Genomic DNA, 25,122 nt, shown 5'->3' with positions numbered 1-25,122 from the left:
AAGCTGAAGAACATTGGTCAGTAATACACCCTCTAGTTTAGATTCATTGACTCAATGCAACCAGAGATCAACTGAGACTCCATGTCATTTTTGATTACTTTTCATGTGTATTCTGAGTTGAAAGATATTTGATCTCTAGATGTTCTTGAATGAGTGCTCGTAAATACAATAGAAGAAATATTCCAAATGTATGTGGCAAAACAGTAAAGTTTCAAATACATTACACGTATGTATGCCATACACTCTCTCCATTTTGTGTGTAGGTGATACCTCAACAGACTTGCCATTAATTGAGCTGTTGTCCCATCAACTGTGCTTTTATTTTCTTGGATGGAGCTTCAAAAGTTGCCACCTGTTCCCTGGGGTTGAGTAAAATGTTCAGTGTAATTTATATTGCTGACAAATATTTATGCTTACTCCTGGAAGCTTAGAGTGCCATATAACATTATTTCACATTTCAACAGACATTTAGTGCTCTGCTGGCTTGGTGGGTCAAAATTGTCAATTGCATGATATAGGTGCTATCTATCAATTTGCCGTAGGCCCATATCTCAGATATTGCCGACTTCTGTTTTAGAGTCAGACTTATACAGCGCAAAGACATGCCCTTCGGCCCATCATGTCTGTGCCGGCCATCAAGCACCTATCTAGTCTAATCCCATTTTCCAACACTTGGCTCTGCTGCATCAAAAAAAAGTTAATTTCATACCTATCATGCTTCAGCTCATGGTGCTTGTGTCAGCTCTTGATATGACTCTCCTGAATGATGTCTTGATCTTGCCTTGTGTGTATCGATTTTATAGCAGAATTTTTTAAATTGTACTTCCACTTTCCTTTTGTGGAGCTTACTCAAGCTAAGGAAGGTAACCAACAATGGATTCTACTGATAAGCCAAGCAATGTTCCACTGCATAAATCCAACCATACTATTATCGATACCATTTTCAATCTTGCCATCCATACCTAGTCCATGAATGTCTCATCCAATGTCTTGGAACGGGAGAGCTTTCATCCTTGTTATTTCATGAAACCTTAAAAGTAGATTTCTTCTCCCACCCTCCAAGAGTCCAGGTCAATCATTTTAAGCTCAAATATCAGCTACTCCTACTGTGATTCATGCATATGCACCATTGTCAAAGAAAATTTCTAGCTTCCATTCTCAATTAACGTATGTTGATTGTGCTTGCACTCTAGCTCTGGTCTGAAGTTTTTTTCAATGTTTCATTGGTTTGAAGGTCTTGCTCACTTTTTATTAAATCTAAATGTAGAAGATATTTCAATATTAATGTTTAGAATGCTGATTGTTTCAAGCTTCCAAGATGCAGTTTTTAAAATCTTCAGGCTTTAATCTTGTTTCGGATTATGTTCTGAGACTTTATAACAATCGTCCTTGTCGCTGTAACCCCTCCAAAGTGTTATATGCAAGTCTAAATGTGGAGCCAATAGAAAGTTCATAGTGGTTAGAATCTTGAATTTTTTTCTTTCATTTGCATTTAATCCTAGTACTTTGATCACATTAAGATGCTTACCTGCTTTTTGAATTGTTACCAATTCATTCTGTTTATCTCAAAATCAAAAGGAGGCCATTCGGCCCATCGTGTCTGCACTGGCTCTCTGAAAGAGCAATTCCCTCAGTTCCATTCCCCCACCTTCTACCTGTAACCCTGCACATTCTCTCTTTTCATATAACTGTCTAATTCCCTTTTGAATGCTTCAATTGAACCTGCCTCCACCACGTTCTCAGGCAGACCTTAACCTCTTGCTGCATGAAAGTTTTTCTTCTATCCAACTTTAGTTCATTACCATATATACACCACCCACACTAAAATCCAATTTCTATTTAATTTGCCCAGATCTTTTAAATGCTGCCAGCCGCCTTTAGGTTAATCATGTAGGTTGGTGTGGTGGCAAAGTAAAGATTGGTATCCATTGGAGCACTTGCACTCTTGGGCAAAAGAAAGAAGTGTTCTGTTCCAAAGTTCACCTTTTCATTTGGGGCTTTTGTTAACCTGTCTAAGTCAATGTCTACCAAGTATTGCACCAACTTGTGTAAATTTAGCTCACTCACTATATGATCTCCAGAGGTGAAAAATATTTTGAACCAGGTTACTGTTGCCTCAAATTTATCTTGACAATTCTACTTGGTTGGGAAGAAAGCCTGTTTCTGTCCCTCAATATAACTTAACTGACATTCAAAGAGCTATAGGCATCTAATTGATTTCAAGAGTGAGAAATTGTGATTTGTATAGTAGGTACATACCACATATTCAGCACTTGTATTATAGCGTCTTCAGTGTAATAAAACGTCCCAAGGTGCTTCAAGTGCATTGTGAAACAAAATGATACTAAGCCACATAAGGAAATATTGGGTTAGATGACCACAAGCTTGGAAAATGAGGTAGGGAGGGAATTCCAGAGCTTGGGGCCTAAGCAGCTGAAGGTATGGCCACCAGTGGTGGAGCGATGAACATCAGGGATGCTCAAGAGGCCAGAATTGGATGAATGCAGATACTCTGGTTGTGGGGCTAGAGAAGATTAGAGATGGGGAGGGCTGAGGCCACAGAGGGATTTGAAAACAAGGATGAGAATTTTAAAATCAGGACGTTGCTTGACCGGCACCATTGTAGGTCAGTGAGCACAGGGTGACCTCAAGTTTATGGATGGTAGAATGTGGGAGACTAGTCTGGTCTAGAGGTTAAAAAGTGCAGGAATGAGGGTTTTGGCAACAGATGAGCTGAGACAGGGTGATGCTAGGGAGGTGGAAATAGGGGGTCTAAACTCCACATGGTCAGATGTGGCGCCAAGATTGCAAACAGACTGGTTTAGTTTTCAGACTTGCCAGGGAGAGGGATGGAGTCAGTACCTAGAGTTTGGAGTGGGAACTAGAAATAATGGCTTTAGTCTTTGATATTTAATTGGAGGAAATTTCTGCTCACCCAGTACTGGATGTCCGGTAAGCAGTCTGAATTTAGCAATAGTGGAGTAGAGGGGTGATGAGGTAGAGCTGGGTGTCAGTGTACATGTGAAATTAACACTGCTTTCGGATGATGTCACTGAGGGGCAGCGTGCAGATGAGAAATAGGGGGCCAAGGATGATCCTTGGGGGACACCAGAGGTAATGGTGTAGAAATAGGAAGAGAAGTGATATTTGTTCTGTGATATGAGAATGGAACCAGATGAGAGCAATCTATCCAGTTGGAAGATAATGGGGAGGTGTTGGAGGAGGATGGTGTGGTCAACCATGTCGAAGGCAGCAGACAGATCGGGATGGATGAGGATAGTTTGTCTTTGTCACAGTTACATAGGATGTCATTTGTGACTTAACAGCTTTTGTTCTGTGGCGGTAGGGGCAGAAACCTGATTGGATTCAAATAATGATTTCTGGGAAAGATGGTCGTGGATTCAGAAGGCGAAAACACATTCAGGAGCTTTGGAGAGGAAGAGGAGGTTGGAAATGGGGCAGTAGTTTGCAAGGTCTATGGGGGTCAAGGGTTTGTTTTTTTAAAAAGAGGGTTATGTCGGCAGATTTAAAGGAGAGAGGGGCAACACCTGCAGAGAGCTGTTGACGATATTAGCTAACATGGGGACCAAGAGGGGAAGTTGGGTGATCAGTTTATTGAATAGGGTTGAAAGAGCAGGATGTGGGTCTCCTGGACAAGATAAGCTCTTTAACAACTTATTACACAGTATATTGTGCCTATGTTAGAATACCTTTGTTTCCTGACTTCATGTGGGCAGTGTTGTGAGCAATAGTGTATGTATATCTTGTCTATCATGTCTGAGGCACTTTTGGGGTATGGGTGTTGCTGCCATTTATTGCCCATCCCTATTTTACTCTGAAGGTGGTTAGGCTGCCTTCATGAACTGCTGCAGTTTGTTTGGTGAAGGTTCTTAGTAAACATGTTGGAGGGGTGTTCAAGGATTTTGGCAATATGTAAGCAAGTCTAGATGGTGTGTGACTTGAAGGTGGTGATCTTGTGCATTTGCTGTTCTTCTCTGTGATGGAGCTGTTGGGTTTGGGAGTGACTTTCAAGAAGCCTTGGTGTGTGTAGTACACTCTGGGCACAATCTGCTGGAAGTGGAGTGGGTGGATGTCGAGGCAAGTTGGAGGTACCAGTCAAGCAGACTTTGTCCTGGATGGTGTCAGACTTGCTGCTGCACCCATCCCTCCCATGCTAGTGGGGAGTATTCCATCACACTTGTGACTTGTGCTATCTTGGTGCTGGAGAGGCTTTGGGGCCTTGGGCGAGCCACTCACCACAGAACACTCCTCCTCTGACCTGCTCTAGTCGCCATGTCATTTATGTGGCTAGTCCAGTTGAGTTTTTAGTTAATGAGCCCAAGAATGTTAGTGAGGGTCTTGACAATGGAAATGTCATTTGGGGTTGGGCATTCTTGGAGAGGGCCACTGCATGATGTGACATGAATGTTATTAGTCACTTATCAACTCAAGGCTATCTTCGCCTTGCATGCATGCCTGGACTAGTTTGTTTGAGGAATTGCAAATTGGAGCTGTGCAGTGCTCAGCAAACAGCCCCACTTCTGACTTTGTGATGGAGGGAAGACGTTGGTGAAGCGGTTGAGGCCTGAGAACTTCTTGCAGCGACATCCTGGGTCTGAGATAATTGGTCTTTAGCAAGAAGGCTGTAATAAGGTCTGTAGCCTAGTGGTCGTGGCAGAACATAAACTGAGTATCAGTGAGCAGTTTTATAAATGTGATGTTCGGTAGTATTGATTTTCTCCAGTCACTTCGACTCGTATGTAGGCTTTGCAGCCTGGCAGTTGGACAGGAGGATTTGTGCTCTGAATGAACATATACCTAGGCAATTTTCCAGATTATCTCGTAGATGCCACTATTGTAACTGTACTGGAATAAGTTGGCCAAGGACTTTATTACAGCCATGATATCGATGCTCATGCCCTTTTCCCAGTGTACTCAGCTGTTTCCAGGTGCCACGTGGAGTGAATTGAATAGATGGGCACCTGTGATGGTGGGAACCTCAGGAGTAGTGTACTTTTTTTGGTGGTTGTGCACACCTGTTTTCTGGGCTTTGCCATTGTTGGGGATGGATGTTCATGGAGTTGCTTCCTCCAGTTAGCTAAATTGCCCACCATTTATGATGGTGGCAGGGCTGCAGCGATTTGACCTGCTAGCATGTTGATTTTGTTTAGCATGCATTAGTTCTATTGTAGCCTCACCAGGTTGTCTTGTTTATTTTTGGGAGCACCTGGTATTGCTCCTAGTGTGGTGTTCTGCCCTCATTAAAACAGGGTTGGTCATGTGGCTTAAAGGATGTGCTGTGCCATGAAGTTATTGCAGTGTGTATATTTATCCCTTTGGCCCACAGCGCCTCATTGTTTTGAGCTGCTGGAACTGTTCTCAAATGTCAATACCCACAATATTGTTTCTCCTTGGTGTGAAGATGGCACAAGATCTGCACAGGGTCTGTATATGATTCATTCCAGTGCTGTCATGGACAAATGCAAGTCACTAGGTTAAGTAGGTTCAGCTGTCATACTTCAAGGTAGTAAACAATTTTTGTTCCATTTACGAATCTGAAGCAGTTACAGCTACCTCTAACATCTGTACATGTGTAGCTGCAGTTGCCTAGATTTGCCTATTGAGAGGCGTGACCTTAGAAACCAAGAGCTGCTTAGTGGTTAAACATAGGACCAGAGGCTACATTTTTTTATTCATTCATAGGATGTGGGCGTCGCTGGCTAGGCCAGCATTTATTGCCCATCCCTAATTGCCCTTAAGAAGGTGGTGGTGAGCTGCATTCTTGATGCAGTCCATGTGGGGTAGGTACGCTCAGTGCTGTCAGGAAGGGAGTTCCAGGATTTTGACCCAGCGACAGTGAAGGAATGGCAATATAGTTCCAAGTCAGGATGGTGTGTGACTTGGAGGGGAACATGCAGGTGGTGGTGTTCCCATGTACTTGCTGCCCTTGTCCTTCTAATTGGTAGAGGTCGCGGGTTTGGAAGGTGCTGTCTAAGGAGCCTTGGTGCATTGCTGCAGTGTATCTTGTAGATGGTACACACTGCTGCCACTGTGTGTCAGTGGTGAAGGGAGTGAATGTTTGTAGATGGGGTGCCAATCAAGTGGGCTGCTTTGTCCTGGATGGTGTCGTGCTTCTTGAGTGTTGTTGGAGCTGCACCCATCCAGGCAAGTGGAGAGTATTCCATCAAACTCCTGACTTGTGCCTTTTAGATGGTGGACAGGCTTTAGGGAGTCAGGAGAGGAGTTACTCTCCACAGGATTCCTAGCCTCTGATCTGCTCTTGTAGTCATGGTATTTATATGGCTACTCCAGTTTAGTTTCTGGTCAATAGTAGCCCCTAGGATGTTGATAGTGGGGGATTCAGCGATGGTAATGCCATTGAATGTCAAGGGGAGATGGTTAGATTCTCTCTTGTTGGAGATGGTCATTGCCTGGCACTTGTGTGGCGCGAATGTTACTTGCCACTTCTCAGCCCAAGCCTGGATATTTTCCAGGTCTTGTTGCATTTCTACATGGACTGCTTCAGTATCTGAGGAGTCACGAAAGTTGCTGAACATTGTGCAATCATCAGCGAACGTCCCCACTTCTGACCTTATGATTGAAGGAAGGTCATTGTTGAAGCAGCTGAAGATGGTTGGGCCTAGGACATTACCCTGAGGAACTCCTGCAGTGATGTCCTGGAGCTCAGATGATTGACCTCCAACAACCACAACCATTTTCCTTTGTGCTAGGTATGATTGCAGCCAGCGGAGGGTTTTCCCCCTGATTCCCATTGACCTCAGTTTTGCTAGGGCTCCTTGATGCCGTACTCCGTCAAATGCTGCCTTGATGTCGAGGGCAGTCACTCTCACCTCACCTCTTGAGTTCAGCTCTTTTGTCCATGTTTGAACCAAGGCTGTAATGAGGTCAGGGGCTGAGTGGCCCTGGCGGAACCCAAACAGAGCATCACTGAGCAGGTTATTGCTAAGCAAGTGCAGCTTGATGGCACTGTTGATGACACCTTCCATCACTTTACTGATTGAGAGTAGGCTGATGGGGCGGTAATTGGCTGGGTTGGACTTGTCCTTTTTGTGTACAGGACATACCTGGGCAATTTTCCACATTGCAGGGTAGATGCCAGTGTTGTAGCTCTACTGGAACCGCTTGGCTAGGGGCGTGGCAAGTTCTTGAGCACAGGTCTTCAGTACTATTGCTGGAGTATTGTCAGGCCCCATAGCTTTTGCAGTATCCAGTGCCTTCCGTTGTTTCTTGATACCGCGCGGTGTGAATCGAATTGGCTGAAGTCTGGCATCTGTGATGCAGGGGACTTCAGGAAGAGGCCGAGATGGATCATCAACTCGGCACTTCTGGCTGAAGATTGTTGTAAATGCTTCAGTCTTATCTTTCGCACTGATGTGCTGGCTTCCCCCATCATTGAGGATGGGAATATTTGTGGAGCCACCTCCAGTTAGTTGTTTAATTGTCCACCACCATTCATGGCTGGATGTGGCAGGACTGCAGAGCTTGGATCTGATCTGTTGGTTATGGGATCAATTAGCTCTGTATATTGCATGCTGCTTATGCAGTTTGGCATGCAGATAGTCCTGTGTTGTAGCTTCACCAGGTTAAGACCTCATTTTGAGGTATGCCTGGTGCTGCTCCTGGCATGCCCTCCTGCACTCTTCATTGAATCAGGGTTGGTCTCCTGGCTTGATGGTAATGGTAGTGTGGGGGATATGCCAGGCCATGAGGTTACAGATTGTGGTTGAGTACAATGCTGCTGCTGATGGCCCACAGCGCCTCATGGGTGCCCAGTTTTGCATCATAAATTCTGCCAGCATATATTTTGTCGCATGGTTTTTATATGGTACTGTTGGATGCAAAATTCATTAAAAAATGAAACCAGTAATTTTAATAACTGGTGCTTCCTGCTTGAAATATAACAATCTCCAATCTGCAGTTCCCATGCCGAACAATATTCAGTGGTTACTTAATCTTGGATTGGCCTGAGGATAGACATTCACTCTAACATAACGATCATAAACATAAAGCAGGCATTTGTACAATCATCATTGGCAGTCCCTCATCAAGGATGATGCTTCCTTGCAGATGGCTGGGTGGAAGTGAGATGTCATTGGCTGTGGGTTTGCAGATTGCTTGAGCCCTATCTTGGCCTTGCAGGCTCTTCCAGAATGAGAACATTGGTTATCGCCTGCTAGAGGTGGTGGTGGATTGTTGGCTTGAGCAGTTGCCCGCTCTTTCCATCTGTCGCTGTTCTCACGATGGCTGCTGTTGCTAATTGGAAGGTTTTGAGACCATTTTCGATAATGGATTGCCATTTTGGTTGCAATTGGACTTCTACTTCACGTGTTAATGGAGCAGACTTCATGGAGGCTTTGAAATTGTCTTGTTTTGGCTACTGTGTGAGCAGACTCCCTGGCGTAGTTCAGAGTAGAGCACTTGTTTGGGCAGTCCTGGGTTGGGCAATCTGACATGTCCCGTCCATCTTAGCTGATATCAATGCCTCTGTACTTGGCATATGCATCTTGGATGCTTGCATGTTCTTTTTGTCTTCCCACTTGATTCGTGTGACCCTTCTAAGATGGCATCTATGTTTTCCAAGCATCCAGCACCGTAGAGAAGCATGGGGTGAACCACTGTCTGATTAACTTGAGTTTAGTGTTGGGTCTCATCGCAATCCTCAAACTTGAGTATGTAATTTACCCTAGGCTGAGCTAGCACATTGGACTCAGTGGTGTACCTTTTTTCATTGTCAGCTTTTTGGGATAGCTACCAAGATATGGGGAGTGAGGGACGTTTTCCAAAAGTTCATAAATCTGAATTGAAGGCATTGTGTTTGATGCATTTGATGTTGGCTGGTAGAGGACTGTGGTCTTGTGTCCAGGGCATGTCCCATGCTCTCATAGTCTTCAATGAATGTCATCTTTCTGACATAGTTCTTCAGAGTGCGCACTAACTTGTCATCAGCGTACTGTAGTTCTATTACAGAAGTGGTTGTTGTCTTGGGTTTGACCTTCAGCTGGTTGAGGTTGAAGAGTTTACCATGAGTGCAATAAGTTGCTGCCACTCCTGGGGGAGGCTGTCAGTAGTATGCTGCAGCATTGCTGCAAGAAAGATTGAGAATAGTGTTGGTGCATTGATGCACCTTTTATTTTTTACCTTTTTTGATAGGGAGTGGGGTCTGCAGTGGAGCCATTGCATCGTACTATTTGCATATTGTCATGCAGGAAACCGATTGTGAACTTTCATCATATCGCTGTAGTATCTTCCAAAGGTCAGTTCAGTTCACTTAATCGAAGACTTTTGAGATTGAACAATACCATGTGCAAAAAGATGTTGTCTTCTGCACTTTGCCTGAAGTTGTGCTGTGAAGATAGTCAATTGTTCCTCTGGCGGGCTGGAAACTGCACTGGGACTCTGGAAGGACCTCCTGCAATTGGCAAGAAGTATCCTAGCTGGGACTTTGCCAACACTTCAATGCTATACCGCTGTAATTGTTACAGGTCGACTTGTCTCCTTTCTGGAAGATTGTGGTCATCATAGTCTCTAAGGTCACTTGCCTCTCTTCATTCTACCAGAGCTTCTCAAATAGAGCATGTATTTGAGAGATCAGTATGTCTCCTTGAATGTTCTTTCACAATGATTGGTCAGATTAGCATCCATCTGCGAGATGATCGGAATGCAGCCTCAACTTTGAGGTCAGATGAGATCATCTGCTCCCCTGATGGTTAAACAAGCAGGTCCTGGGAAGGCAAAGTCTGCCACAAATGTCACCAAGGTTGTCTCTTGCCGGTGGTACTGGATGATCTGACTCCTTGTTTGCAATGCTGGCGTTTGCTTTCAAGCTTCTGAAACCACGTCGTGGTGGCAAATTCCTGCACACAGCTGGTGTCACAATTTGCATGGATTGTCAGCTAGAGTTTCCCGCTTGTGATTGAGGGCTTTTATGTTTCTTGACTGTATCCTTAAATCAGTTTTAGGTGCCCTGTTTGTACCTTGCACGGGCTGCCACCCATATAGCAGCATATCTTTTGGGATGCGGCCATTTTCCATCCGATGTACATGCTCAAGCCAGCAAGGGTTTCTTTGCTTGATTTAGCACTAGTATGCTTGACATGTTTGCCCTAGAAAGGACTGCTTTGTTGGTAACTTTCTTTCCATGTGATGCTGAAGATGTGTCGTAGACACCAGAGATGGAAGTTATTGAGCTTTTTTTCCTTGGTAATTGTAAGCTGTCCAGGCTTTGCCATGCAGCACTGTGCTGAGGATATGGGCCTTGTAGTTAAGCATCTTGGTCCTGTGGGTCAGTTTGTTTTTCCATACCTGGTTTGCTAATCGGTCAAAGTTGGTGGTTGCCTTTCCAATGTGTGCGCTGAACTCTTCAAGAGACAGGTTTCCTCTCCATTTGTTTTACTTTTAGTGCATGTCTGAGCAGGATTTGGAGCCACAGACTTGCACAACATCTGCATCTTCCTCTCGACCGTTAAAGACTTAATCCAGAGGAAAGGCGGGAGCCCCTATTCTGGAGCTCATTTGTTTGCAGGAGTTGCCAGAAGGTACATGTTTAAAGGGATTGCCTGCTACCTATCAGACTCCAGTCCAGTGCCTTTGACTCTCCTTGAGCCGAACCCACAGGCAGTAGGTACTATTTGACTCATATCTGGGACCTGGTTGGGTGCCAGGGTGTGTCCTTATGCCAGTGGACCTGTGTTGTAACTCTGGGGGGGGCCAAGGTTCATCTGGTGCCCTGCAGTTCAGCCTAGGCCCATAGGTGCCTAGTGGCTGTATGTTGCCATGGGGAGGTACTACAGGTGGTCTTGGTGATGTGTACTGGCAGAAGAGACTTGCACTCGTAAGTAAGCTAGCCAGCGACACTGGACCTTGTGACCACACTTGGTGCGAGACACTAAATAAATCGAGGTGGCTGCCTTTTATAAAATAGCATATCATCTGATTTGCTATGACCAGTCTTGTAGATCTGCTGATGTCCGCTAAAGTGTGTGTTCCCATTTCATTTAACCATTGCATTTAATACAAATTTCATTCTTGGACAAGAGGCAAGTGAAAATATGAAGGGAGAAGTCCATTCTCTTTGAAATGTAAAGAATAAAGAGCCATAATGTCTACGGCCTTTTTAATTGGTCTACCACAACATTAAGCCATAATTCTGATCATGCCCCCAAGTGGCAATTGGCCTTTGAACTCACTTGATCTTAGGCTTGTCGCATTAAAGGCTGAAAGCTTCACCTTATCAATGGAAAAATGCATTAAATTATGTGGTAAATTAAATGATGCACTCTTCCTCTAGAAGCGCATCATCTAACTAGCCATAAGCAAAACTGGGCAAATAGGCTAATTTTATAAATATCTAGAGTGCATCTCCTTGTTAAACTTCTCCATTATCTCCATTCAGTGGTCATGTTAACTGGACCAGTATTCCAGAGGCTTGGACTATGATCTGAAGACATATTCAATTCCCACCATGGCGGTTGGGGGAAACTTGAATTCAATTAACTAGCATTGTGAAACTACTGTATTGTTGTAAAACCCCCATCTGGCTCAGTAATGTCTTTGGGGGAGGAATCTAGTCATCCTTACCTGGTCTGGCCTATACGTGACTCCAGACACAGCAATGTTGTTGACTCTTAACTTCCCTCCAAAATGGCCTAGAAAACCACTGTTGTATCAAATCTCTACAGGAAAAAGCACTGTGGTTTACTTACACCACATGGACTGCAGCGTTTCAAGAAGGCTTAATGCCTTAGTGTTAAATGTACGTGGGCAGAGGGACTTGGGGCTTCATGCACATAGATCTTTGAAGGTGGCAGGAGATAGAGTGTAGTTAGTAAAGCATTTAGGAAGTTGGGCTTCGTAGAGGTATTGAGTACAAAAGCAGGGAAGTTATGCTGAAGCTTTATATACCTCCTGGTTTGACCCCAGCTAAGTATTGTGAAGTTCTGGTTACCACACTTTAGGAAGGATGTGAGAGTCTTTGAGAGGGTGCTGAGGAGATTTGCTAGAACGGTTCCAGCGATGAGAAATTTTTAGCTCCAACTACAAGTTGGAGAAGCTGGGGTTGTTGGAGCAAAGGAGGTGAGGGGAGATTTGATAGAGGTGTATAAAATTGTGACAGGTTTGGATAGGGTAGGCAACAAAAAGATGTTCCCATTAACTAGTACAGGGGACACATTTAAGATTTTGGACAAGAAATGCAGGGGGATGTGAGCTTTTTTACGCAGTGAGTGGTAATGACTTGAAACTCGCTGCCAACGAGAGTGGTGGAATTGGAAACTATCAATGATGTCTAAAGGGAATGGGATGGGCATGTAAAAATAAACTTGCAAGGCTATGGATTGTGCTACTGAGCCCCAGAATGGACTGGCTGGGCTGAATGGCCACTTCCTTTGCTATAATGACACTGACTGAGACAGCGCACCACCACCTCGAGGGCAATAATTGCTGAGATGCTCTCATCTCAAGAACAAATAGTAACAAAAGTCATACTTCAAAAAAAACTACAGTACGTAAAGCCCCTTAGCACCTGAAATACCTTGTTTGATGATCAAATGTCTGGTAAGGTCAGTTAGATTACAGTCTTGCTTTTTTGATGAAAATAGAGGTGTTGTTGAAACTTCATCTTGCACTCATCAGGAAAATCTGCAAGCTACCAGGTTTAAATTTTAAACAGCTTGGCAGTTAACTGTCAGCCACTAACACACAATGACGCAGTGGTTAGCACTGCAGTCTCACAATTCCAGCGACCAGGGTTCAGTTCTGGGTACTGCCTGTGTGGAGTTTGCAAATTCTCCTTGTGACTGCATGGGTTTCTGCCAGGTGCTCTGGTTTCCTCCCACAGCCAAAGACTTGCAGGTTGATAGGTAAATTGGCCATTGTAAATTGCCCCTAGTGTAGGTAGGTGGTAGAGAATGGTGGGGATGTAGTAGGGAATATGAGATAATGTAGGATTAGTGTAAATGGGTGGTTGTTGGTCAGCACAGACTTGGTGGGCCAAAGGGCCTGTTTCAGTGCTGTATCTCTAAATAAAATAAACTGGTGTATTCATGGCAAAGCCTCTACCAAAGTTCACTTGCCAACCGTTCAGCACTCACTCCTCAGTATAAAGTTGTTTTTCCCTTGCATTGGTATTCTTCCAGATTGTCCTGATGAGTGCTAGACGAAAAGCTTTGACAACATCTCTATTTTCATCAAGTTCAGTACTACCAAACAACTAGTGCTTTTTTTTTTAAATAAGCAAAACCAAGGTTGTAACCTGCACCTGAATAACTAAACTAACTTCCCCATTGCCTCGTAGTAATTTAGATTTTGTACCCTTAAAATGAAATGGCTCAACTTGAAACAGTACAAGCACTTTAATTACATGATATAAAGTTCCCAAGCACATAATCCAAGTTTGCTTTGAGCAACTTTGCAGAAGATCTGGAACAGGGTATGTGCTTATCCTGTCCATATTGGTTTCATAGAAATTATAGGAATCTTTTTGACTCGTGCACAAATTTTGTTCTACAATCTTGAAAGGAAGCAGTGACTTGGAATGTAGATATTCTCCCACCAAAATTACAAATCTCCCATGATCATTTGTATTCTGTGACTTAAAGAAAAATTAATTGCCAATCGCCTTGCTTTATACTAAAAAAAAAAACCCACAGGCATTTTGTTTGAGCCAGAAGTTGGCGTCCATTTCCCTGCATTCTTTCCAACAATTTTACTCTGACCTGAAGCTGTTTAAGTACTCCACTTTTGTGAACTTAAAGGGATATAGTTCCGAAGAAGGGTCACTGACCCGAAATGTTAACTCTGCTTCTCTTTCCACAGATGCTTCCAGACCTGCTGAGTGGTTCCAGCCTTTCTTCTTTTTATTTCAGATTTCCAGCATCCGCAGTATTTTGCTTTTATTTAATATAGTTTTGCTATTTGCTTGTCTCTTTTTACTTGGTCTAAATTTTGTGATGGTCTGTGCAGAAAACCCAACAATTGATAATTGGCCTTAGAATAAAAACAGAAATTGTGATGCTACAGCTCCTTGTATAGTGAAGAAAATCTGTACTCTGTTGCATTTTAGTTTTTTCAGTAGAATATTCAAGTATGTAAAGATTTTGGCTACAGCCCCTGGAGTGGAACTTGATGCATCACCATGCCAGTATAGGTTAGGGGTGACCACTGCACAATCCTTGTGAAGACAAAGTCCCATCTTCGCGCTGAGCATATCCTCCATTGTGCTGTGTGACACTATCACTATGCTAAATGAAATAGATTCAGAACAGATCTTTCAGCTCAAAACTGGGCATACATGAGGCACTGTAGACCAGCAGCAGCAGAATTCTTTTCAACCACAGTCTGTAACCTCATGGCCTGGTATATCCCTCACTCTATCATTATTATTATCATTACCATCAAGCTGAGTGCAGGAGGGCATTTCAGGAGCAGCACCAGGCCTACCTCAAAATGAGGTGTCAACCTGGTGAAGCTACAGCACAGGACTACCTGCATGCCACACAGCTAAGCGATCCCACAACCAACAGATCACATCAAAGCTGTGTAGTTCTGCCACATCCAGTTGCGAATGGTGGACAATTAAACAACTAACAGGAGGAGGAGGCTTCACAAATATCTCCATCCTGATGGGGAGCCCAACACATCAATGCAGAAGATAAAGCATTTGCAAACATCTTCAGCCAGAAGTGCTGAGTGGATGATCCATCTCTACCTCCTCTGAGGCCCCAGCATCGCAGATGTCAATCTTCAGCCAGTTCTATTGACACAAATGGCTGAATGCACTAGATACTGTAAAGGCTATGGGTCATGACAACATCCCAGCAATAGTACTGAAGACTTGTGCTCCAGATCTAGCTGTACCCCTAGCCAAGCTGTACAGCTACAACACTGGCATCTACCTGACACCTGGGGAATTTTCCACACTGTTTCATACATAAAAAGCAGGACAAATCCAATCTGGCCAATTACCACCAGATTAGCCTCTTTTCTATCAGCAAAGTGGAAGCTGTGGTCGACGCTGCTATGGAGCGACACTGACACAGCAATAACCTGCTCGTAGATGCTCAGTTTGGGTTCTAGTAGGGCCAATCGACTCCTAGCCTCATTACAGCCTTTGTCCAAATAAGGACAAAAGAGCTGACCTCTAGGGTAAATGAGTGACTGCCCTTGACATCAATGTAACATTTGAAAGTATGGCATTAAGGAGTCCGAGCAAAACTTGGAGTCATTGGGAATTGGGAAAACTCTGTGTTGACTGGAGTCATACCCAGCACAAAGGAAGATGGTTGTGGTTGTTGGAAGCCAATCATCTCAGTCCTGAGACACCACTACAGGAGTTCCTCAGGGTAGTAACCTAGACCTAACCATCAGTTTCTTCAATGACCTTCTGCCCATCATAAGGTCAGAAGTGGGGATATTCACTGTAGTGTTAACTACCATGTGTAACTCCACATACTGAAGCATGCAATGTCCATATGCAGAGAGACCTGGACAACATTCAGGCTTGGGTTGGTAAGTGGTAAGTAACATTCACACCACACAAGTACCAGGCAAAGACCATCTCCAGCGAGAGAATCCAAGAGAGAGGATTTATTATTGACCCAGAACTGAACTAGACCAGCCATTTAATAATTGGCTCTAAGAGCCACAATTCTGAGGCGAGTAGCTCAGCTTTGGAGTCTCCTTGCCTGGATCAGCTCCAACAACACTTAGCTCGACACCGCCCAAGACAAAGCAGCCTGCGTCATTGGCACTCCCTTCACCACACAGCGGCAACAGTGTGTACCATCTACAAGATGCAATGCAGAAACTCACCAAGGCTCCTTTGACAGAACTTTCCAAACCAACCTCTACCACTTAGAAGGACAAGGGCAGCAGATGGATGGGAACACTACTGCCTGCAAGTTCCCCTCCAAGCTGCATGATCCTGACTTTTAACTATGGGCGGCATAGCTTTTGACAAGGGTGGTGCAGTGGTTAGCACGGCAGCCTCACAGCTCCAGCGACCCGGGTTCGATTCTGGGTACTGCCTGTGCGGAGTTTTCAAGTTCTCTCCGTGACCGCGTGGGTTTCCTCCGGATGCTCCGGTTTCCTCCCACATGCCAAAGACTTGCAGGTTGATGGGTAAATTGGCTGTTGTGGAAAAAAAAATTGCCCCTAGTGTAGGTAGGTAGTAGGAGAATTGAGGGAAGGTGGGGATGTGAGGGAAAATGGGATTAATGTAGGATTAGTATAAATGGGTGGTTGGTCGCCGCGGACTCGGTGGGCTGGAGGGCCTGTTTCGGTGCTGTATCTCTGACTGTATATCTCTGTTCCTTCAACGTGCTGAATCAAAATCCTGGAACTCTTTTAGCAGCACTGTGGGAATACCTACAACAGATGGATTGCAGTGTTTCAAGAAGGCGACTAACCACAACCTTCTTGAAGGCAATTAGGGTTGAGTAACAAATCATGGCCTTGCCAATGATGCTCTCATCCCATGAAAATTAAAAAAGCATCCATCACCTTCTGGGGTGGAGCATTTCAAAGATCGCAACCTTTTGAGTGAAGAAGTTCCTCCTTATCTCAGTCTTTAAAAGATCTGTCCCTTGCCCTGAGACTGCCCCTGTGTACTAGATTCCCCAGCTAGGGGACAAAAACTTCTGTCTACCCTGTGAATCCCCTTCAGAATCTTGTATGTTCAATGAGATCATATCTCATTCTTCGAATACAGGCCCACTTTATTCCACTTGTCATCATAGGGTAGTGCTCTCATCCCAGGAACCAACCCAGTGAACCTTTGTTGTACTGCCTCCAATGCATGCATAGTTGTCCTTGGATATGGAGACCAATTCTTCAACAGTACTTCAGATGGGTCTCGCCAAAGTCCTGTACAATTGAAAAAAATCTACAACCATAGAATAACATGCAGTTCTGTAATGCCTCAATGTAGCAACATGTCTCGTGCTTTACAGGAGCATAATCAGATAAAAAATCTAACACTCCAAAGGAGGAGACGTTCGGGCAAATGAATAATGGTCAAGGAAGTAGGTTTAAAGGCACATCTTAACTGGGAGGGGTGGGGAGTTTGATAATTATGAAACTGAGTCCAGACAGCTGAAGGCAAGGCGGGGAATTGAGCAAAGTCTGGACTAAGAATTGGAGGATTGCAGAGTTCTTGAAGGGTGTGGGGCTGAAGGAGGCTAGAAATAGGGAGGCACAAGGCCATAGGTGCTTATGAACACAAGGGTGAAGATTTCAAAATTGGTGTTGCCAGCCTGGCAACCAGTGTAGGTCATTGAGCATGAGTGGGTGACTGGGATTTGGTAGGGGTGGGGGGTTTAGAATATGGGCTGCAGCGTTCTGGGTAAACTCAAGTTTATGGAGGGTAGATGATGGGAGGTTGGCCAGGAGAACGTTGAATGAATCTTGTCTGCAAATAACAGCTAAAAACACGACTTTCAGCAGCAGATGGGTTAAGACTAATATTAGAGGTGGAAGTAAGCTGTCGAGATGGAATCGGTGATTAGGGGCAGAGTTTGTGGAGGTGATTGAAGATAATGCCCTGGATCTTCCCAGTGTTGGAGGAACTTTCGGATCATCTAATTTAGATTTAAAACAAAAACTGGCATTTATATAGTGTCTTTCATGACCACTGGATGTGTGTATTACAGTCAATGAAGTACTTTGAAGTGCAGTCACTGTTGCAATGTCGGAAAGCTGGCAGCCCATTTGCGCACAGCAAACTGCCACAAACTGTAATGTAATCAGAATTTTTTGTGATTAAGTGATAAATATTGACCAGGACAATGGGGAAAACTCCCCTGCTCATCTTAGTAAAAGATCACATGAGCAGGCAGATGGGTTTCGGTTTAATGTCTCATCTGAAAGACAGCACCTCTGATAGTGCAGGACTTCCTCCTGTACAGTACTGGAGTGGGACTTGAACCTGGAACCTTGTGACTCAGCAAGCTGCTACCAACTGAGCCATGGCTGACACTTCTGGATATCTGACAAACAGCCTGACAACAGAGCTGAGATAAATGGTGAAGTAGAGCTGGGGGTGCTGTGCAACCCCTCATGTTTTTTCAGATGTCCCTGAGACAGCATGTAGACAGGAATGGGTCAAGGATGGATCATAGATGCTAGCTTGGCCTCCCTTGCAAAGAAACAAACAACTCTGGGACAAGTTGTTGGCATGGGCAGCATGTGTGGATGAGTTGCTGCTGATGGCCATTTTAGGTGGGTCATTGGGGAGTTGCCACCCAGTCACCATGGTTTTCTGAAGTTTGATTTTGTTTCCAGGGATTGGAGAGGAATCTTCAAGATTTTTTTAAAGTTGTCCTATGGATATTTATCCTTTCTGGCTGATGGGGAAAGGGAAAGATAAGATTGGAACGGTGATGTGCAGAAATTGCCTATTGCCGGAGTTGGAAGTTGTTGTATAAAGCTTTGGTTAGAATAGTTTTTTATTTATTCATTCATGGGATTTGGGCGTCGCTGGCCAGGCCAGCGTTAATTGCCCATCCCTCATTGCCCCTGAGAAGGTGGTGAGCTGCCTTGAACAGCTGCAGTCCATTTGGGGTAGATACACTCACAGTGCTGTTAGGAAGGGAGTTTCAGGATTTTGACCCGGCGAGAGTGAAGGAACAGCAATATAGTTCCAAGTCAGGATGGTGTGTGTCTTAGAGGGGAACTTGCAGGTGATGGTCCCGTGCATTTGCTGCCCTTGTCCTTCTAGTTGGTAGAGGTCGTGGGTTTGGAAGGTGCTGTCTAAGGAGCCTTGGTGCATTGTTGCAATGCATCTTGAAGATGGTACACACTGTTGCCACTGTGCGTCGATGGTGGAGGGAGTGAATGTTTGTAGATGGGGTGCCAGTCAAGCGGGCTGCTTTGTCCTGGATGGTGTCGAGCTTCTTGAGTGTTGGAGTTGCACCCATCCAGGCAAGTGGAGAGTATTCCAGCACACTCCTGACTTGTGCCTTGTAGATGGTGGACAGGCTTTGGGGAGTCAGGAGGTGAGTTACTCGCCTCAGGATTCCTAGCCTCTGACCTGCTCTTGTAGCCACTGTATTTATATGGCAACTTCAGTTCAGTTTCTTATCAATGGTACCCCCTAGGATGTTGATAGTGGGGGATTCAGCGATGGTAATGCCATTGAATGTCAAGGGGAGATGGTTAGATTCTCTCGTTGGTCATTGCCTGGCACTTGTGTGACGCGAATGTTCTGTGCCACTTCTCAGCCCAAGCCTGGATATTGTCCAGGTCTTGCTGCATTTCTACACTGACAGCTTCAGTATCTGAGGAGTCACAAATGGTGCTGAACATTGTGCAGTCATCAGCAAACATCCCCACTTCTGACCTTTATGATTGAAGGAAGGTCATTGATGAAGCAGCTGAAGATGGTTGGGCCTAGGACACTACCCTGCGAAACTCCTGCAGTGATGTCCTGGAGCTCAGATGATTGACCTCCAACAACCACAACCATCTTCCTTTGTGCTAGGTATGACTCCAGCCAGCGGAGGGTTTTCCCTCTGATTACCATTGACCTCAGTTTTGCTCGGGCTCCTTGATGCCGTACTTGGTCAAATGCTGCCTTGATGTCAAGAGCAGTCACTCTCCCCTCACCTCTCGAGTTCAGCTATTTTGTCCATGTTTGAACCAAGGCTGTAATGAGGTCAGGAGCTGAGTGGCCCTGGAGGAACCCAAACAGAGCATCACTGAGCAGGTTATTGCTAAGCAAGTGTCGCTTGATGGCACTGTTGATGACACCTTCCATCACTTTACTGATGATTGAGAGTAGGCTGATGGGGCGGTAATTGGCTGGGTTGGTCTTGTCCTGCTTTTTGTGTACAGGACATACCTGGGCAATTTTCCACATTGCAGGGTAGATGCCAGTGTTGTAGCTGTACTGGAACAGCTTGGCTAGGGGCACGGCAAGTTCTGGAGCGCAGATCTTCAGTACCATTTGCCGGAATATTGTCAGGCCCCATAGCTTTTGCAGCATCCATGCCTTCATTCGTTTCTTGTCACACGGAGTGAATTGAATTGGCTGAGGTCTGGCATCTGTGATGCTGGGGACTTCAGGAGGAGGCCGAGATGGATCATCAACTCGGCACTTCTGGCTGAAGATTGTTGCAAATGCTTCAGCCTTATCTTTCGCACTTAGGTGCTGGGCTCCCCCATCATTGAGGATGGGGATATTTGTGGAGCCACCTCCTCCAGTTAGTTGTTTAATTGTCCACCACCATTCACGGCTGGATGTGGCAGGACTGCGGAGCTTGGATCTGATCCGTTGGTTATGGGGTTGCTTAGCTCTGTCTATCACATGCTGCTTACGCAGTTTGGCACGCAGATAGTCCTATGTTGCAGCTTCACCAGGTTGACACCTCATTTTGAGGTATGCCTTGTGCTGCTCCTGGCATGCCCTCCTGCACTCTTCATTGAACCAGGGTTGGTCTCCTGGCTTGATGGTAATGGTAGAGTGGGGGATATGCCGGGCCATGAGGTCACAGATTGTGATTGAATACAATTCTGCTGATGGCCCACAGTGCCTCATGGATGCCCAGTTTTGCATTGCTAGATCTGTTTGAAATATATCCCATTTAGCACAGTGGCGCTGTGGTTAGCACCGCAGCCTCACAGCTCCAGTGACCTACGTTCAATTCTGGGTACTGTCTGTGTGGAGTTTGCAAGTTCTCCCTGTGTCTGCTTGGGTTTCCTCCCACATGCCAAAGACTTGCAGGTTGATAGGTAAATTGGCCATTAGCAATTGCCCCTTGTATAGGTAGGTGGTAGGGAAATATTGGGACAGGCGGGGATGTGGTAGGAATATGGAATTAGTGTAGTATTAGTATAAATGGGTGGTTGATGGTCGGCACAGACTCAGTGGGCCGAAGGGCCTGTTTCAGTGCTGTATCTCTAAACTAAACTAAGCACGGTGGTAGTGCCACACAACACGATGGAGGGTATCCTCAATGTGAAGGCAGGACTTAGTCTTCACAAGGACTGTGGGGTGGTCACTCCTACCAATACTGTCATGGACCGATGCATCTGCGGCAGGCAGATTGGTGAGGACGAGGTCAAGTATGTTGCTCCTGTGGTTCCCTCAAACCCTGCCGCATACCCAGTCTAGCAGATATGTCCTTTAGGACTCGGTCAGTAGTGGTGTTACCGAGCCACTCTTGGTGATGGACATTGAGGTCCCCCACCCAGAGTACATTCTGTGCCCTCGCCACCCTCAGTGCTTCCTCCAAGTGCTGTTGAACTTGGAGGAGTACTGACTCATCAGCTGAGGGAGGGCGGTAGGTGGTAATCAGCAGGAGGCTTCCTCGTCCATGTTTGATCTGATGCCATGAGACTTCATGGGGTCCAGAGTCGATGTTGAGGACTCACAGGGCAACTCCCTCCCTACTGTATACCACTGTGCCACCACCTCTGGTGGGTCTGTCCTGCTGGTGGGACAGGACATACCTGGGGATAATGATGGCAGTCTGGGACATTGTGTCAGATATGATTCCATGAGTATGACTGTCAGGTTGTTGCTTGACTAGCCTGTGGGACAGCTCTCCCAACTTTGGCACAAGCCCCCAGATGTTAGGAGGACTTTGCAGGGTCAACAGGGCTGGGTTTGCCACTGTCGTTTCTGGTGCCTAGGTTGATGCCGGGTGGTCCGTCCGGTTTCATTCCTTTTTATTGACTTCGTAGTGGTTGGATACAACTGATTTGGCTTGCTAAGCCATTTGAGGGCATGTAAGAGTCAACCACATTGCTGTGGGTCTGGAGTCACACCTGGGCCAGACTAGGTAAGGACCAGCGGATTCCCTTCCCTGAAGGACATTGGTGAACCAGATGGGTTTTTACAACAATTGACACTGGTTTCGTGGCTGTCATTAGACTAGCTTTTTAATTCCAGATTTTTTTTTGTTAATTAAATTCAAATTCCACCTTCTGCTGTGGTGGGATTTGAACCCGTGTCCCCAGAGCAATTCTCTCGGTTACTGTTATTCTTGTTCTTTGGCCTCCTTGTCTCGAGAAACAATGGGTAAGCGCCTAGAGGTGGTTTGTGAAGCAGCGCCTGGAGTGGCTATAAAGGCCAATTCTAGAGTGACAGTCTCTTCCACAGGTGCTGCAGATAAAATTGGTTGTCGGGCTGTTACACAGTTGGCTCTCCCCTTGCGCTTCTGTTTTTTTATCTCCTGCCAACTGCTAAGTCTCTTCGACTCGCCACACGTTAGCCCCGCCTTTAAGGCTTTCCACCAGCTCTGGCGATCACTGGCAACTGACTCCCACGACTTGTGATCAATGTCACAGGACTTCATGTCGCATTTGCAGACGTCTTTAAAGCGGAGACGTGGACGGCCGGTGGGTCTGATACCAGTGACGAGCTCGCTGTACAATGTGTCCTTTGGGGATCCTGCCATCTTCCATGCGGCTCACATGGCCAAGCCATCTCAAGCGCCGCTGACTCAGTAGTGTGTATATGCTGGGGATGTTGGCCGCCTCGAGGACTTCTGTGTTGGAGATACGATCCTGCCACCTGATGCCATGTATTCTCTGGAGGCAGCGAAGATGGAATGAATTGAGATGTCGCTCTTGGCTGACATACGTTGTCCAGGGCTCGCTGCCATAGAGCAAGGTACTGAGGACACAGGCTTGATACACTCAGACTTTTGTATTCTGTCGGTGCGCCATTTTCCCACACTCTTGGCCAGTCTGGACATAGCGGACGCCTTTCCAATGCATTTGTTGATTTCTGCATCGAGACAGGTTACTGGTGATAGTTGAGCCTAGGTAGGTGAACTCTTGAACCACTTCCAGAGCGTGGTTGCCGGTATTGATGGATGGAGCATTTCTGACGTCCTGTCCCATGATCGTTTTCTTGAGGCTGATGGTTAAGCTGAATTCGTTGCAGGCAGCTGCAATCCTGTTGATAATTCTCTTCAGACACTTTTCTGTGTGGGATGTAAATGCAGCATCGTCAGCAAAGAGGAGTTCCCTGGTAAGGACCTTCCTCCTTCGGTCTTCGCTCTTAGACGGGCAAGGTTGAACAACCTGCCATCTGATCTTGTGTGGAGGAAAATTCCTTCTTAAGACTTGAACGCATGTGAGAGGAGCAGGGAGAAGATCCCAAACAGTGTAGAATGCAGACTGGTTTCAATCTCACTTTGAAGAGCTGGAACCTGTCATAGCTGCTAAGCGCATTGCACTGTTTACTCGCTGGGGGCTCTCTTGTGGTTAACATCTGTAGCACTTAAAGTAGCCAGAAGCGCTGCGCAAATGACTATTGGCAACACCTATGCAGTCGTATTCAGCTGGCCTCTGTCACCGGAAACATCAGAGGAATGTATGATGGCATTAAGAGATCTTGTGGGCCAACCATCGGGTAGGTCACCCCCCACCCTCAAGTCTAAATCAGGGGACACGATCACTGACCAACGCAAGCAAATGGACCACTGGGTGTTGCACTACCTAGAACTGTACTCCAGGGAATATGTCAGACCACCCTCAATGCAGCCCAGTCTCTGCCAGTCATGGATGAGCTGGACGAACAGCCAACAAAATCGGAACTCAGTGATGCCATTGATTCTCTAGCCAGTGGAAAAGCCCCTGGCAAGGACAGCATTACTCCTGAAATAATGCCAAGCCTGCTATACTTGCAGCACTCCACAAACTGCTTTGTCTGTGCTGGGACAAGGGAGCAGTACTTCAGGACATGCGCGATGCCAATATCATCACCCTCTAAGAACAAGGGTGACTGCAACAACTACCGTGGAATCTCCCTGCTCAACATATTGGGGAAAGTCTTTGCTTGAGTCGCTTTAAACAGTCTCCAGAAGCTGGCTGAGCATGTCTACCCTCTGGCAGAGATCCACCATTGACATGCTGTTTCCCTTTGCCAGCTGTAGGAGAAATGCCACGAACAGATGCCCCTCTACGTTGCTTTCATTGATCTCACCAAAGCCTTTGACCTCGTCAGCAGACGTGGTCTCTTCAGACTGCTGGCAAAGATAGGATGTCCACCAAAGCTGCTAAGTATCATCACCTCATTCCATGACAATATGAAAGGCACAATTCAACATAGTGGTGCCTCATCAGACCCCTTTCCTATCCTGAGGGGTGTGAAACAGAGCTGTGTTTTCGCACCTGCACTGTTTGGGATCTTCAGGGGTACTAGTCTAGTGACAATACCACTACGCCACTGCCTCCCCTTGAGTACTGTATTTAGTTCTGGGAACTGCACTTCAGTAATGATGGATTGACCTTGGATGGTTTGCAGTGCAGATTTCACCAGAATAATACCAGGGCTAAAAGGGTTAAATAGGTGGCATAAGCTTGTATTCCCTTAAGTATAGAAAGTTAAGGGACGATGCCTGAAATAATTGATTTAAAGAATTTGAAGTAGAGACACTATTTCCTCTAGTGGAGGATTTTAGTATAAGGGGGCACAGCCTTAAAATTTGAACTAGGCTGTTCAGGAGTCAGGAAGCGCCTCACAGCAAGGGAAGTGGAAATCTGGAACTTTTTTTTTTCCTCCTGTTCTCACCCACTCTGCCCCTAGGATTATGGTACCAAAAGAGCTCGGCCATTATCTAATGGTGTAATGAGTTCCTGGGTGGGTGGGAGTGGGGTCACTGAATGACCACCTCCTCCTGTTCCTATGTTCTAGTGTAGGACATGCTCAATGGTCCAACTAATCTTTTAACTGCCTTTTTTGGTGTGTTGCTATTTGCTCCTACTGAGCAAAGCATTGCAAAATATTCTCCTGTCGTGTAAATTACAAAATATCACCAGTAGTCAAGACTCTTGGAACCTTATCTATTTTCTCTGAATAAATGCTTTTGTACATTGGCTTTTTGTGAGAAATCCACAAAAACTCTTGATCTAAAGATATTTGAATTCAGCTATAATGTTTTCCTTGCCATCCAAGTTTTTTTTAAACCACTTGACCTTCAAACCTAGCTCCTAATATACTTCACTTTTGCTTTTTGTAACAGCTACTTTTTTTTTAAATCCTCTAGGAAACTGCACAATTCAGTGTAGTTTCAAACTGTCCACTTGGATTGGTATCCATCAAATGATTGGCCAGCTTAATTTGGAAAAGACCAGTGAGTTCTTCTATTTTAAGAA

General features: G+C 45.4%; 1 protein-coding gene across 2 annotated transcripts in view; it reads left to right on the top strand.

Annotated features, from left to right (window-relative positions):
* The window catches only part of pfn2a (profilin 2a), a 66,924-nt gene that overhangs the window by 28,037 nt on the left and 13,765 nt on the right, over positions 1-25,122 (top strand). The window lies entirely within an intron of this gene.

The sequence above is a fragment of the Heterodontus francisci genome, chromosome 11 (genome assembly GCF_036365525.1).
Source record: "Heterodontus francisci isolate sHetFra1 chromosome 11, sHetFra1.hap1, whole genome shotgun sequence".
NCBI classification, from domain to species: domain Eukaryota; kingdom Metazoa; phylum Chordata; class Chondrichthyes; order Heterodontiformes; family Heterodontidae; genus Heterodontus; species Heterodontus francisci.
This window is presented reverse-complemented; position numbering and strand designations above follow the sequence as displayed.